Source organism: Podarcis raffonei, chromosome 16 (assembly GCF_027172205.1).
Source record: "Podarcis raffonei isolate rPodRaf1 chromosome 16, rPodRaf1.pri, whole genome shotgun sequence".
NCBI lineage: Eukaryota > Metazoa > Chordata > Lepidosauria > Squamata > Lacertidae > Podarcis > Podarcis raffonei.
Window position 1 is genome coordinate 20721183 of NC_070617.1, and position 15332 is coordinate 20736514.

General features: G+C 50.6%; 1 long non-coding RNA gene across 1 annotated transcript in view; it reads right to left on the reverse strand.

The window, feature by feature from the left end:
- LOC128403439 (uncharacterized) overlaps positions 1–15287 on the reverse strand; it is a 22769-nt gene extending 7482 nt beyond the window's left edge. Inside the window, exon 1 of the long non-coding RNA XR_008327952.1 lies at positions 14611–15287. This is a non-coding gene — a long non-coding RNA (uncharacterized LOC128403439). The remainder of the gene's footprint in view (positions 1–14610) is intronic.
- Between the last annotated feature and the right edge of the window lie 45 nt (positions 15288–15332).

Here is a 15332-nt window from a genome sequence, read left to right on the forward strand (position 1 = left end):
GTTTGTTATCTTGATTCCTTATTCTTCCGGTAAGTTTCGCCATCATCATTATTGCAGTGATTCTTACAACCATCTGATAAATAAAATCATGTTTAGTAAGTATCCCCCAAGATCTTTTGTATTCTGTGCCTGGTAAATATGCACTACACATAAGCCAATGCTGAGAAATTAAACAGTTCAATGCACATTTTTTTGTATGCAAATAGGGTTAGTAAGACACCTGGGTCACAACTTCCTCTCTTTATAAGCTTCATGGAAATAGGAACATAGGAAGCTGCCATATACAGAGTCAGACCATTGATCCATTTAGCTCACTGATTGACAGAGCTCCATTGGGTTTCAGAACTAGTCTTTCCTAGTTCTACCTGGAGATGCCAGGGACTGAACCATGAACCTTCAGCATGCAGACCAGATGCTCTATCACTGAGCTACAGCACTTCCCCAGAAGAAGTGGAAACCTGTGCAAGACTCATGTCCATGGGCTGCTCAGGGTCCCTAGTTCAGTGGTAGAGCATCTGCTTTGCATGTAGAATGCCCCAGGCTCAATCCCTCCCATTTCCAGGTAGGGCTTGGAGAGACCCCTGTCTGAAATCCGGAAGCACTGCTGCCTGTCTAAGGGCATTATTATTTTATTTTTATTTTTAAAATTTGATTCCTGCCCCAATCCCACAGGTCTCAGGGCGGTTAGCAACATAAAAGGACAATGTAAAAACAAAAAAGACATAATAAAATATACAAACAAGAACAAACCGGTAACGCCCCTCCTCCCCGACACATTTTAAAAGGGCAATCAGCCAAAGGCCTGGTTAAAGAGGAATATTTTTTGCCTGGCACCTAAAGGTGTATAATAAAAGCACCAGCTGAACCTTCCTGGGGACATCAGTGTGGTATACTAGATAAAGGAGAAGCAGGGGGAGCCAGTTTCAAATCTCCACTCTGTCAAGAGGTTTATTGGCTTTCTTACCTACCCCTGCTGGCAGTCTTAACCCCATACCATTCGGTTCAGTCATGGCCGACTCTGGGGTTGCGGCGCTCATCTCGCTTTATTGGCCGAGGGAGCCGGCGTACAGCTTCCGGGTCATGTGGCCAGCATGACTAGGCTGCTTCTGGCGAACCGAGCAGCACACGGAAATGCCGTTAACCTTCCCGCCAGAGCAGTACCTATTTATCTACTTGCACTTTGACGTGCTTTTGAACTGCTAGGTTGGCAGGAGCTGGGACCAAACAACGGGAGAACACCCCATAGAGGGATTCGAACCACCAACCTTCTGATTGGCAAGTCCTAGGCTCTGTAGTTTAACCCACAGCACCATCTGCGTCCCTGCTGGCAGTCTTACTTAACCTAACTTTCCTACCTCAAGGGGCTGTAGCGCAGATTGATTGGCTGGTGGAGCTGTCATATACGCTACTCAGAGCTCCTTCCAGGAGGAGTGGGGTGTAATAGAGGGAAGAGGCCTTGCTGGCTGGCTGCATCTGTTCTGTGCCAGGACTCACCTCCAAATAGCTCCTCTTACTGCCTGTCCCAAGGCCAAGGAACAACACCTGTTGTCACCAGCAGGGTCCATAAAAACTGTGACTTGGAGAAGGCCCAGCCTATTTCAGACATACACAGTTCATGTGTCTTTTACTGCGCGAGACCTTAGGAGACTACTAAAATATGATCTCCACTTCTGGCCTGCCCCCACCAGCCCCTTGAGCTCAAATGTGTGGCCAACCCATCAGCTGTGGCTGCTGAACACTTAGTATGCATATCCGGGAGAAATTCGGCTGTCTGCGGCAGTTATATCAGATACTATTTACATAGTGCTCTGGAGCATTCAGAGCACTCCACATTATCTTGGTAATTCTTGCAGCAACACTGTCTTATTAGTTTTATTATCCACAAACTGCAGATGTGGAAAGGGAGTGAGAGAAAAAAATCATGGAGAGGGGTGTATCTCAATTCCCTAGCAGCTAGCACACTAGCTCTCATCTGCACCCCGGACCCTCCAGTGGAAGATAAATGCTCTCTCCACATACCCAGAGACATTTCATTGCATGGTTTTTCCAATGTCAAACCTTCTACAAGGGTGGCAATGGGAATGGAAAGGAGGAAAGCCTTGATTCTAAAATTAAACTCTTTGGATTAATTAATTCTTCCTAGGAAGGCTACAGCTGAATCAGAATTTATCAAGGAATTCTGAACACTGAATCAAGACATAGAATTTTTATCACATTGTGTGTCTTCATTAGCTGGCCAGTGCCAGGATATCTGCGGTATCTATGACTATTTCTTGGGAATAGCTCCCAGCACAATTGCATGTGTTAATACAATCTTCTCAGCAACACTGAGCAAGTTATCAGCAGTCCGCTTACTGTAAAAGGTGTGCCTGTTTAACATATTTTCAAACACTTATCACTGACTGTATTTTTTCCATTTCATTGCCATTTGACTCCAACCTTGCAATCTTCTCATTTACAGCTAAAATCTTGCTCCATGCATCTAACAAAAGTGGGCACAAGTCTTTAAAAGCTTATGCCATAATAAACTAGTTGGTCTCTAAGGTGTGGCAAGAGTCTATGCTTTTGCTGCAGGAAACTAAGGTGACTAGTCCCTCTGGAAATCTTCCTAGGAAGTGATAGGGGCTCTCCCCAGGTTAAAGAAATATTTGCCACTAGTTAGTAAACAGGGTTAAAAAGGTAAAGGTAACCCTGCCCGTACAGGCCAGTCTTGACAGACTCTGGGGTTGTGCGCCCATCTCACTTAAGAGGCCAGGGGCCAGCGCTGTCTGGAGACACTTCCGGGTCACGTGGCCAGCGTGACAAAGCTGCATCTGGCGAGCCAGCGCAGCACACGGAAACGCCGTTTACCTTCCCGCCAGTAAGCGGTCCCTATTTATCTACTTGCACCTGGGGGTGCTTTCGAACTGCTAGGTTGGCAGGCGCTGGGACCAAGCAACGGGAGCGCACCCCGCCGTGCCGACCTTTCGATCGGCAAGCCCTAGGCGCTGAGGCTTTTACCCACAGCGCCACCCGCGTCCCTAGTGCTAAGCATGCAGGCAACTCCACCAATTAGCTAAAAAGTAAACAGGGTTAGTTTTTAGCTAATGGGTGGAGTTGCCTGCATGCTTAGCACCTGCAAGGTGATGTGAGCAAGTTTTTGAATGGAGCTGAAGGAGAACCTGTGTGGTGAAATGGTCAGAGTGTTAGACTATGACCTGGGAAATCAGGGTTCAAATCCCCACATCGGGTGCTCTTGAGCCAGTCACTGTCTATCAGCCTAATCTACCTCAGAGGTTGTTGTGAGGATAAAAGGGGAAGGGGAAAACCATGTATGCCACCTCCAGCTCCTTGGAGGGAAATATTATTTGTTTGCTTGCCTGCTTGTTTATTGACTTCCTTAGTCATTTCCTCTTTCTCCAAGCAACTCAAAGCACCTTAAAGGTAAAGGGACCCCTGACCATTAGGTCCAGTCTGGGGTTGGGGCACTCATCTCGCTTTACTGGCCAAGGGAGCCAGCTTACAGCTTCCGGGTCATGTGGCCAGCATGACTAAGCCACTTCTGGTGAAACCAGAGCAGCCCACGGAAATGCCGTTTACCTTCCCGCCCGAGCGATACCTATTTATCTACTTGCACTTTGACGTGCTTTCGAACGGCTAGGTTGACAGGAGCTGGGACCGAGCACCGAGAGCTCACCCCGTCGCGGGGATTCGAACCTTCTGATCAGCAAGTCCTAGGCTCTGTGGTTTAACCCACATTACAGTGGTACCTCAGGTTACATACGCTTCAGGTTAAAGACTCCGCTAACCCAGAAATAGTGCTTCAGGTTAAGAACTTTGCTTCAGGATGAGAACAGAAATCAAGCTCTGGCGCGGGAGCAGCAGGAGGCCCCATTAGCTAAAGTGGTGCTTCAGGTTAAGAACAGTTTCAGGTTAAGTACGGACCTCTGGAAGGAATTGAGTACTTAACCTGAGGTACCACTGTACAACCCAAATAAAGATGACATTTTTTAAAAAGTAGTACTCCTATTTAAAATCAACAGCAAGTGACCATTAATGGAGACCACTTTATTTTAGCTGCCCAAAACGTTTAAAGCGACGTGCAGGCTCTCAGCCTTAGACGTTCGGCCTCTGCAGTGGCTGTTTTCCTAACCACGGTCAGCTGGGGAGGCGAACCTGACCTCTGCCTGCCCAGAAGTCAAGCGACCCATTCTGCCCCTTGCAAAACGCGAGACCCACAACAAGGCCCGAGGCCCCGAGGCCCGAGGCCCGAGGGTGCTGGAGACCTTTCTACCTTCCTTTCAAAGCTGGTGGCAGCGCGAAAGGGGGCGGGGGGAGCGAGAGAAAGACAATGCGTTTGCGCTCCTGGCCTCTCGCCTTGCCCGCGACGTGTAAGGAGTTTATGCAGTCCCAAGAGGTGATTAACTAACTCTCCACGCCCCCGCCCCCGCAAAAAAAAAAAGAACCTTCCTTAATGAGCAGCTGAAAAAGTCTTTCAGAGCTTCCACAAAAGGCGCAGAATGCCGCTTATATGTCAACGCGGGAAGGCACTTAGGAACGCCTCCTCTCCCACCCCCGCAGCCGACTTCTGTCGCAGCCCTCCAAACCGGGGTGAAAGTTTAAGTCGGGAAGGAGCGTGTAATTGCCTGATTGCCGGACCTCACGCGCGGCTCGCCGCATATTTAGGGCGAAAGGGACGCCGACGTCAATTTCACCCTCTCCCCACCGCGGCCAGTGCATTGATGATAAACACCGCCTGCCGCACGTTTTTTCTTCTTCTTTTCTTTCCTGGCGGTGGTTGGGGAAGGCTCTAGAAAGCTCCAAACTAGCCGCCTAGACAACAAGGTCTGACTCCGTATTAGGCTCCCTATGGAAAAGCCGCACGCCTTTTAGGGTCGTAATAAAGTAAATTGGACCCAACTTAAGTCGCGTCCCTTAATTCTCATGGGTGTAACTCCCAGCGGTTACTAGCATTTGAGACAAGCCTCAGATCTCCCTTTCCCCGGAAAGTCACCCCCGGGGGCAGGTGACAGGGTGGTGTAGTGGTTAGAGTGGTGGGCTAGGAGCTGGTAGACCAGAGTTCGAATTCTCCCTCTCTCTCTCTCTCTCTCTCTCTCTCTCACACACACACACACACACACACACACACACACACACACACCCTGCCGTGACCTTGGGCCGGTTGCAGATTCTCAGCCTAATCTGTCTCACAGAGTTGTTGCATGGATAAAATGAAGGTTGCGGGACCTGCGTAGGCCGCCTTGAGGTCCTTGCAGGGAAGGTGAATATATAAATGCAAATATCACTTACACAATTCCACATACACGCCCGCACACACTAAATACATTTAAAAGCGATTCCGCATATATTTCAAAAACGGTTAAAAATAGCTCCAGGACTGATACAGGCAGGGGAAAGAGCCCCTCTTTAAAACCCTTATTGAGAGAGGAAGGTATTCAGCGGGTCTTCTATTTTTAAGAGAGGGAATGATACTCCTAAGATCACTCCCTACGAAGCGATTTTTTGAAGTATTCCTGTTTTTAAATAGCGTTATTGCCTAAGTAGTTTTAAATCTGGAATCCGGTAGCTGAATCTCCTCCTACGTGGTTTCACTGCAATAGGAGAATAATGAGAAAGACCTTCCTCCTGGGCAAAATAAAAGAAGGCGACGCTTTTCAAGCGGCCCAAATATTCGCGGATCAGAGTTACAGCGGACGCCACCAGGCGCGGGAGGAGACGGTGATCCGCGTTGAGAGGAAAGGAAGTGAGGTGTAGTAGTTAGAGCAGGGCTAGCCAACGGTGCCATCCAGCCGTAGTTTGACTCCAATACTCATCAGCCCCAGCCAGCAGGACCAACGGTCAGAGGGGATAGGAGTGGTGATTCAGCAATATCTAAAAAGCATCGCCTTGACTACTGTTGAATTAGAGGTTCAGGGTTTAGGACTGAGGAGACCTGAATCCCAGTTTCAGCTTTGAAGCTCACCCGGTGACTTTGGGCTAGCCTAACCTACTTCACAAAGTTGTTGTGAGATTAAAATTGGGAGGGGTAAGCAAGGGATAACCTTGAGCTCCTTGGAGGAAAGGCGCAGGTATAAATAAGTACAGTATGGTTAGCTATGATTTTTCAAGCGCTGGAACACGACCAACCCGAGGCTGCGTACACACTACGACCATTAAAGCACATTCCCCTCATTCAGGGCTAATTTGTAATTCAGGGCTAATTTATAAGGTCTTGCTGGGAAGTGAAACTCTGCAGTGCCCAAAATTCTTTGAGGGAGACGGTGCACTTCGGATACACTTTCAGGGCATAGTGTGTACAGCAGCCTCGGTGTAATCTTGCGTTGATAAACGAAAACCGAAGAATGAAACGGTGTAGTGTCCTGGGTGGCAATCAGGTGTTTGTCCATTCATAATTTGCCATTTGGGGAGAATATTTCAAAAAATATCCTAGATAATAGTCGGGTCTTTTAAAAGCAAAAAAACCGCGAGGCTTGCTTAATTGCAACCTTCCCTGGAATTTATCGAAGTTAGCGAGTTAGGTTTGGACCACAGAGACTTGCAAGTCTGTTCTAGAGCTCACTGGGTGACGTGGGCCAAATCTCTCCCCCCATCCACCCACCTTGGCCAAATCTCTCTCCCCCCCCCCACACCTCCTTTTGGCAAAACCTACTTAACACCGTTTGTTTGTTTGTTTGTTTGTTTGTTTGTTTGTTTGTTTGTTTGTGACGCGGGTGGCGCTGTTGGTAAAAGCCTCAGCCCCTAGGGCTTGCTGATCGAAAGGTCGGCGGTTTGAATCCCCGCAGCAGGATGCGCTCCCGTTGTTCGGTCCCAGCGCCTGCCAACCTAGCAGTTCGAAAGCACTCCCGGGTGCAAGTAGATAAATAGGGACCGCTTACCCGGAAGTGTCTCTGGACAGCGCTGGCCCCCGGCCTCTTGAGTGAGATGGGCGCACAACCCTAGTCTGTCAAGACTGGCCCGTACGGGCAGGGGTACCTTTACCTTTTACTTAACACGGTTACTGAGCTGATAAAGAGAGGCGGAGGGTGGGTGATGCGGGTCTCTTTGAACTCCTGGGACAGTGAGCCAAGGCTGAAGCTCCTGCATCTCCGTGGCGTGGTGATTAGAGTGTCGGTCTAGGACCTTGGAGACCAGACTTCGAATCCTCGCTCAGCCTTGGTGACCTTGGGCCAGTCCCGTTCTCTCAGTCGGACCTACCTCGCAGGGCTGTTGTGAGGATAAAATGAGGAAGGGGAGAGAACTGCGCGGGCCACCTTGAGCTCCTTGGAGGAAAATGAATGTAATAATTTGGAAGCCCGTAGACCAGAGAAAGGGGGAATTCGTGGTTCCTCCAGACATCGGGGATCTCCGACTACCATCATTCCCAGGCAGCCCGGAGCAGGAGTGTTAGCTTGGCCCCGCGTCCGTGGGTGCCCGGGGCCGTGGGTGCCATACAGCGTGCATGGCCCTGGCACCGAAATCTGTGGGTGCCTGGCCCCTTCATGGGGAATTTTGTGGGTGCTCGGGCACCCAGGGCCCCAAGGAGTGGGCACCTATGGCCAGGAGAGCAGTCGGGAATGTTGGGATCTGTAGTCCGACAGCTTCGTCGAAAGCGTTCCTTATCTCTTGACTGCGACACGTACTCAGCGGGCGAGAACACCCGCCAGCCCCTATCCTCAAGAGTCTGGAGAAAGGGCTACGCTTTTCTCCGAACCCCTGGATATGCCACAAACTCTGACAGGACACCTCTTAGGAAGTGCTTGACCTTGCCCTGCTCCTGAGGAGGTGGTCCATGAAGGGCAGATCTTCCTTCACAGAAGCGCGCGGGGACACGGGGGGCGGGGGGGTCAGCAGCACCTTAACCCTACTGCTGTCCCCCAACAAGGTGTCGAGACCACAGAAAAGGAACGCCCCTTCCAGCTCTGGTTAGGAAAATCAACATAGGTTCGATAGCAATGAGTGTAGACAGCTGGATCGACGCCAGGCAGATGCCTCCTTATCGATGCCTCAGGCGTCCTACCCTCTCCCACTCCCTCGCCCTTGAGTTTAAAGGCTGAGCTGTATCTGCCTGCCTCCCTCATCCCTCAGCCGCTTTGGTTAGAGACCCAGAGCAAAGGCTTTAGCCTCCCCTCGATGAGGCTAGATGGAGCCTAAGATGGTTGGTTAGAGACTCCACAGAAGAAATTCGGTGTTATCCTCTTCCCTCCGCCATCCGATGCCTTCCCCGCCGCCCCTTCCTTCTTGTCTCTTTCTCCTCTTTTAGTTGTGTTGATTTAGTTCGTCCTCGAGACTTTCCTGCAGTCCAAGGGGGAGAAAAAGCGGGGCTAAAACGTGCACCACCGAGCTCTTTTGGCCAATATTTAACTAAGATGGCTGGGCTGGCCATAGGGTGACTTGGGTCGGCGGGCTGGTTAGGTTTGCTTGCAAATTAATCATCCAGCGCGCAGTCGGCGCCAGTGTAGATTTATCACACGCAGGCGGGGCAGCGGTTGGGGGGGGGTTGGAATGAGACTGCCGAGGAGACACAAAGAGCGTTCGCACCTTCCCGCTTTTGATCCTCAGATTAGTGCGGCCTCCCTCCAGAATACGAGTCTCCAGGGGGCTTAGTCTGGGAGGTCACTCGGAATCGGCGGAAGTTTGCACACCATTAGGAGGGGAGCGCGGGCGATTTCGCAGGCGGCGTAATCCGTAAACATTCTAGAGGGCCGCAAAGGGCAACGTCGCGGTATGGGCGTGCGGAGAAAATTAGAGGGTAGGAACCTGTTGGTCTATGCCTCAAGAGTTTTATTCCAGTCATCCCCCCCCCCCAATCATCATTCCAAAACTGGAAGGAGGAGGAAATCAGACATGATCACCCTTCTGGTAATTCCAATGTGGAGCCAACAATCGCACACACCCCCTTCAGCAAATCCTATGCATGTTTCTTTTCATTAAAGTAAGTCCATTCAGGTTAGATAGTGTTGCTTTCCGAGAGAGGCCGTTGTGGCACCTCGTACAGCTTACTCAGAAGTAAGTCCCATTGAATTCAGTGCAGCTTTTCCCTCAAGGAAATCGGGCTAGGATTAGTGGCCAACAGCATTTGTGATGCCCCAACTTTCTGATGAAGTGAACTCCTTTTAGGTAATAAAAAGTTATTCCAGAAGGACTTCCTGCTTAAGGTGATACAATAAACTTCTTTTTTGTTTTGTTTGCTTGCTTTTGCAGGACAGATCTAACTGGCCTTACCCCCTCTGGAAGTTTGCTTCCAGTTAAGGGGGCATAGCACTATAACCCTCAAGCACTTTGAAACAGAAACGAATCCCACTACTGGAGGTTTAAAGCAGAGATTGGATGGCCATCTGTCATGGATGCTTCAGCTGAGATTCCTGCACTGCAGGGGGTTGGACTAGATGACCCATGAGATCCCTTTCCAATTCTGCAACTCTATTATTCTATTGAGATTGTCTTCCAATACACTTTGGGAAGGGTTGCAACCCAGAACACGTTTCCTGGGGCCCAAAGAACCACGTGGGACTTATTTCTGAGTGAACAACTTTAGGAGAAGAGGTTGACCTGTTTGGAATCCGTACTCAGCCATCTTCAGCACCCTTGTCATCTGCCTTGGATCAGACACTTATGGGCTCTGCCTAACCTGTCTCACAGGATTTCTGTGAGGATAAAACCTGACAGGAACTGCTTAGAGAGAGAGAGATTGAGATTCCTATTGTTATCATTATTCTCACAACTCCTTTACAAAATATTTGGAAAGTAGGGAGAGTTTCCATACAGAATGACTGGCTTCATAGAGATGGTAGGGACTCCAAGGGCCATCTAGTCCAACCCCCCTGTAATACAGGAATCACAATTAAAGTACCGGTTACAATAAGGAATGTGAGGGACGTCAGGATTCCAAATATTCTTTTGCATGTACGATTGCTCAGCTTAGAAGCAAATACTGAAGTGTATTATAATTTGCTGAGAAAGTAGGCTGTAGGGAAGGGAGAGAGCATATGGAAAACACCCTGGTACACATCATGCATTTAAAGCACATACCCTCCACCTAAGAATCGTGGGAACTGTAGTTTACACCACCCTGGCACCCTGAACAAACTATAGTTCCCGGGATTCTGTCCATGTGTGTATGTGGCTTCAATGCATGGCATGTATGCTGATTTGCTTATCCTTTAAGAACTTTCCTAGGATGGGATGGGATGGGACTAAAAGCTCCTCAGTTGTAAATGTTAAGAGAGAGGGAAGGAGGGGACTTCGGATGCCCAGACGTCTGTTGGAACCTTGTCCTGTGAGCTAAGGAGAACCGCGAAGTCTCCCAGAACCTTCCTTCTGGTTTCACGGGAAGGGAACGGGAGGGAGAACCCTGAGTTTTCCCTGTTTTCTCAGAAGGCCTCAACCAGCTCAGAGCCCATCAGGAGCTGGGAGGGAGGGAGGATTGTACGCACTGTTATTCACCCACCCACTCCTTTGTGGGACTCTATCCAGAAGGTGGAGAAGAACAAAGTTTTGGACCAGTTTCTAACAGAAGCCGTGAGGAAGCCTCTCTCACGCTCACTCCGGCCCTTCCCTTCCTGCCCGCCTCTCCCCCTGCACGTCTTTCTCCACAACGAGCTGCAGGCAACTGAGACTTAAAATTGCATCCCCGGACACAATTTCCCTGGAAAGTTAGCTTACCTCTCAGTAAGCACGTCCCTATAGGGCAGGCTTACCTCTCAGTAAGCACGTCCCTATAGGGCAGGAATACACGGAGCTCCGAAACACTCGCTGCGAGCCTCCCCAACTTTTGAGGATCGTGAAAACGCGTGTCTGGCTAAATCTTTCCGTCCTGCTCCCGTGACTCTTCCCCTGAAAAGTATGCTTTCTCCCTCTCTCTCTCTCCATACCCCACCCGCTTTCCTGTGCTCCCTCCACGGGGACCCGGCCCCAGAGGGAAGGGGAGATATTTTGGGGGAATGCAAAGTGGTGCTGGACGCTGCGAGGATTTCACCCCCAACTGGCGCCAAGGGCTCTTAGACATGTGCTCCTTGAGAAACACAAAAAAGCCATGTTGGAGGAGCTAATCGCGTTAGATGTTCCGCTCCTATCTTGCTTACAAGATCGCGACGGCCAAAGCCGGCCTCTCCTTCCTTCCTCCCCAAACGACTTGCCTGTCTCCCAAAAACAACACAATCCCTTTTATCTTTCTTCCCTCCCCCAGGAATTGTGAGCGGGAGGGGGTTATATAAAGATCAGGTCGCTCCGATCCACAAATTCCATTGACCATTTTTAACCATCACCATTCCCTGGGCGTAATTCTTAGATCACCTTTCCCACACAATAAATATGCCTAATATATATATATACAGTATATGTGTGTGTGTGTGTGTGTGTGTGTGTGTGTGTGTGTGTGTGTGTGTTTCATAAGCACAAGCTGTCATTCATACGCCCACATCGACAATGACCCACAAACGCGTGTACTTTCCCCTTAACTCAGCCGGTTCTGCTGCCACTTTCTCCTCCATCTGCTAAAAGGAGCTATTCCTACCCATCTACAAGTAGGAAAACATAGTCAGGTAAAGGTAAATAATATATAGCCAATCGCTAATCCAAAAGTATTTTACAACCCTGTCCTCTATTAAATTTTGGGCACATCCACGAAAGCTTCCTCACGGGTGATCACGTCTATCTGTACCTCCCCCACTCTTAGAAAAGCGCCTTATACTTCGACAAGTCTGTCTGCACTTCAGTGTTGTCTGCACTGGCAGCAGCCCCCTTCAGGATTTCAGGCATGGGTCTCTACCAGGGGGGTGGAACCTGGGGGCTTTTGCACGCAGAGCAGATGCTCTACCACGAATACAGCGCTTCCCCTATCATGGGAGGCTTCCTTATCCGGAGTTAGAGCCTTTGGTCCATTTAGCTTAGTATTGTCTACACTGACCGGCAGCGGCCCTCCAGGTTTTCAGGCAGGGATCTCTCCCGGCTGTACCTGGAGGTGCGGAGTTTGAACCTGGCATCTTCCTCAGCAAAGCAGGGGTTCCAACAATCGCCCTTTCCTCATGTCCATAGACTTTCAGCTTTGGGACCCCTCGTCTTTTTCTTCCTTCGCTTCCTTGTTCTTCCTCCTACTTCCCATCCCCCCTTTCTCGTCAGTTGTGTATATTCGTCACATTTGCACCCCGCCTTTACTCTCCAAGGAGCTCAAGGCGGCGCGCGTGGATCGCCCTCTCTTCTCATTTTCATCCTCAAAACAACCCTGCGCAATAGGTTACCTGACAGAAAGCGACTGGCCCCCGACACACGCAGCTAAGCTTCGTGGCCCCTGGAGGTTTGAACTCCGATGGAACCCCCCCCCCCCCCAGATCCTAGCTGGTGGTCCTAGCTTATGAATCCTAGAAATTGTAGAGTTGGAAGGGAACCTGCGGGGCCATCTAGTCCAACCCCCTGCAATGCAGGAGTCACAACTAAAGAATCCATGACAGACGACCATCCAACCTCTGCTTAAACACCTCTAAAGAAGGAGAATCCACAATCACACAATGACTCCCTGTCTCTATCCCACTGATCAACCGCCTATATTCTCAGCGATTTTTTCGCACCTCTCCCACGTGCACTAGTCAACATATAAGGCAGATCCACGCAGGGCATTTAAGGTGCACCCAACGCACATTTTAAAGCACACGACTTCCCCCAAAGGATCTTGGGAACTGTAGTTTCTCTCTGGCAGAGCGACACTTCTTGACACCCTTGGCAAACTACAGTTCCCATGATGGGGAGGGGACGGTTCACGTCCTTTAAATGTGCATTGGCTGTGCTTCCGAGGTCTGCCCCGGACGTCGCACACTGCACAAACGCCCCTCTACAACTAAAACGCCATCTCCCGAGCCCCCCGAGCCCCATAGGCTGGCGTTTAACTTTTAGCACCCCAACCCGAGGAAGCCGAAGCGCATCCGCACGGCGCCCCTGGCAGCATGCGCGCCCAAAGCCTCTCGCCCGTGTCCCTTCCACCTTTTCCCCTAACCAAACACGCCTTCCTGTGAACTGCCAACATTCAGGCTCGTCCGACCGGCTCCCAAAGATAGCCCGGCAGAAACACAGAGAGAAAGAACCACAGAAAACTAGAGGAAGTAGGCGGTGGGGTAGAGATCTCCAGGAGGAGCGGCTGGGTCTGGGTCCCTCCCCCACAAAAACCACACAGGGGGACCACTGTCCTTTGTGCTTCCGGTCGGAGCCCCCAATCCCTCCTTTCAGCCCAAAGCTCATCCACCCACCATTCAAAAATCCGAGCGCCCCCTAACTTTCAGGGAGAGCCAGAAGTGATGTAGTGGTTAGAAGGCGGACCGGAGAGACAAGGGTTCAAATCCCCGCTGGACCGTGGGCTAGTCACTTCCTCTCTCAGCCTAACCTACCTCACGGGGTTGTTGTGGGATTAAATGAGGAAAGGGAGAAGAACCAGGTATGAGCTGGAGCTCTCTGGAGGACAGCGGGGGGATACAAATGCAGTAAGTGAAATAAGAATAAACTGCCACACACACACACCCAGCATACACGTATACATAGAGGGGAACTGAGCCGGGATGAAAAGTAACTCATTCCGCGCCAGTATGTCGCTCAACCGCTCTTGGAGGAAGACGAAAATTATTGTTGTTGTTGTTGTTGGGTTGAATCTATGTTAGTCTTCCTCAGAGTAGACCCACAAAGGGGCATGGATAATTTAGCCCTGTTCAATCCAATGGGTTTACTTTGAGTAAACGTTACTTGGATACAAACTGACGGCGGCGACGATGCACATGGGACAAAACCCTTTCTCGTCTTCCAACCCTCTGTCCGCCTCTCTTTCTTTCCTTCCTCCACCCCACGTCCTTCCTCCTCTTAAACACACGAAGTCTGGCCGTTTCAGACAGTGGGATTTCACAGTTTGCTTTTCGGATGCGCTTATCAAACAAATGCGGGGGCGGGGAGTGGAGAGAGGAGAGAAGGTGGCACTTCTGATCCCAGAGACTATTGAAATAAATAAATAAATAAATGAAACCAAAGGAAAATAAATATACTGTATTGGGTGAGGCGAAGGAACGAGACGGGCAGGCCCCAAGCTAGTCGTAAATGCGATCCCGGAGGGAGATAGTCCGAAGCTATCCAACCCTTCACCCAGGGAGCGCCCCTCAGCAATTTCTTCCCCCAGGACCAAAAGGCGACAAGATCAGGGAGAGATAGACAGTTCTGCGGGTGAAGCCTATCCTGGAGGCGAGAGGCAGAGAGACCCCTCGAATCCAGAAGCCCATCTATCAAGTCTGTTCCTCTATTCTTTTCTTTTCAAAAGTGATCAAAACCGTAACTGCGGGTGTGGATTATAGCAAATGTCAGCCGGGGCGTCCTGAAAGCCTCGATCGCTATCTAAGCTACGAACGCCGCTTTCTATCGCTCGCCTGTAGCGCAACAGAGGCGCGCAGACACGACCCGTCCTTCTGCGTGTTTCAGAGAAACCCTGACTACGGCTCCGACAGGATGAACGCGTTCAAAGCGTGTCTCTCTCTCTCTCCAACCCCCCCTTTTAAAAGAAGCTCATCCTCGGTGCTCGCGCCCCATCCCATCTTAAAGGGACACCCGCCTTGGGTTTCAACTGGAAACAAGAGGCAAATTTTTAAAAAAGCAAGCCAAAATACTCACGGTGGGCAGAGAGTAACACGTGTGTATGTGTGCACGCGTGTATGTTCCTGCTTCGACAATCCCATCCGGCGGGGGGCGGGGGCAGGCGGAGAGGAGCTCGCGCGCCAGCACGTGTACCCGGGCGTGGGGTGGGGGTTAGGGACCCATGAGGGCCAGCGGGCATCCAAACCACTCAAACCATTATAGGCAGTGGGAAAGAAATGAGATCGGAACGTTTGTTGGTGGTAATAGGGGGGCGGGAGACGGTGGTTGATCTTAGGCACGCGTGAGTGGGACGGGGGGGGGGCTGAGAGAGAATCAGCCCAGCCTTCCCCTCCTCCTTCTCCCACACCCACTTGAACCTCCTAGATCTCAAACCCAGCGTAGGCGCGGATCTTCCCCAGTGGAAGGGAAAGGAGGCGATGAAATGGAAAGCCTCGCCGAGAAAAGTTGATGATAAGTCCAAATTGAAAATGTCCCAAAGCTTGGTCAAGCCAGAGAGAGAGAGAGAGAGAGAGAGAGATTTCCCCACCCCCACCCCTCTTGGTTTTCTGGCTGCTGCGCTGTGGGCCAACTCGCCTCTCCGAAGCCCCCTAGAGGCCAGACGCATACACACACTCTCGCCTTTCCCTGTCTCTCGCTCGCTTTCTCCCAATGGCTGCTCTCAGCTCTCTCTCTCTCCTCCTTCCTTCCCTTCGTCCCTCCCTCCCTCGCTCGCTCCTCAGCCCCCCTTCCCGCCCGCC